Here is a 1294-nt window from a genome sequence, read left to right as displayed (position 1 = left end):
TAGTCTAATGAAACTGTTATGTGTATCTCTGTAGGTGTGTGTATGGCTAGTGCCGCCATGTGAAACTGGCAGCTTTACAGCCACCCTCGCCCCAGTGAGAATGGAGCTATTTCTCCCAACCACCGACTGCATATTATATAAAAAAACACAATAAAGTAATTTACCTAAAGTTTCCATTTGTATCCATCAAACAGATAAATTACGTGTAGTGGAGATGATTTTGGATGGACAGCCTGGAATTCTAAAACTGGAATGGCAAATTACTAACCAGTAAATAACTGCGATTATGATTTACAGTTACTGAACAAAATAAATGTTTCCATGCTCATCGCAAGTCTTTCATCCAACCGATCATAATAACTTTAGGAATTATTACTCTGCTGTATTAGCTTACAACGCCACTCGCTTAATCTTTGAATTTACCCTTTCACCTCGACCCCATTGCTTGGACGGTTGTGATCCTCGCGACGTTTCCGTCAATACGAGGATCTGCACGATTATACCTCACGATACCTTGCTGATCGGGATGAGTAATGTGGCCGAGTGAACGCGCGATGCCTCGGAATATGGGCCAGTCTAAGGCCTTTCCTATCACCAGGACCTCAGTGGGTTCTGTTGTGGCGCCCGTAGCCAAGTTCTCGTTCGCTCACTTTTCTTTTGTCATGAAAGGAGTGCTTCATTTATTTTCTATGCCTCTTCTTGATAAGGGGACGCTGACTGTGGAGGGAAGTCTTAATATCAGTGGCTTGGGATCTAGCTGTTCATCAGCTGTATGTTAGTGAGACGGGACCTAAATCTTTCGGCTCAATTGGTTACACACATAGTGATACAACTATCAAATGAAAGAGACCATGCCAGGGCCATTACTAACCCTGCGGTATTGGGTGTGCCACCTGTGGAATCTGAACTTGGTCGAACAGCTTGTCGCAATTTGGGGAAGTCATTGATGTCATGATCTCCTTGTTCCAATTTAGACTGCGTTTCCGTCCAATATTTGTCACTTTCATTTTATAACTTAAGCCTTTATTTGCTAACATTCTTAAGTTCTCTATTTTTACTGAATTTATCGAGACCCTGAGATTTAATCATCGGCGATCAAGTCCCTCGACCCCGCTCGGGCTGGGGAACCGGTGCCCTTGCCGACTCCCGAGCGGCCGGTCACGCCAGGCTCTAAGTCTGCTCACTCGACCGTGCACTACGGTCGATCCCTCTACTATCAGCCACACGTCTGTTTACGATCAGATACTTTCAGCGAGACAACCAGAATGAGGTTTGAATATCTTATGATGAATAA

The 1294-nt window shown here is 44.4% G+C and overlaps 1 protein-coding gene across 1 annotated transcript in view; it reads right to left on the bottom strand.

Annotated features, from left to right (window-relative positions):
• Nucleotides 1-1294, bottom strand: part of LOC119589355 — a 19093-nt gene that overhangs the window by 5432 nt on the left and 12367 nt on the right. The gene's annotated exons all lie outside the window — the stretch shown is intronic.

Source organism: Penaeus monodon, chromosome 25, assembly GCF_015228065.2.
Source record: "Penaeus monodon isolate SGIC_2016 chromosome 25, NSTDA_Pmon_1, whole genome shotgun sequence".
Lineage (NCBI taxonomy): Eukaryota > Metazoa > Arthropoda > Malacostraca > Decapoda > Penaeidae > Penaeus > Penaeus monodon.
The sequence above is the reverse complement of the archived record's forward strand: the minus strand, read 5'-3'. Positions and strand labels throughout refer to the sequence as shown.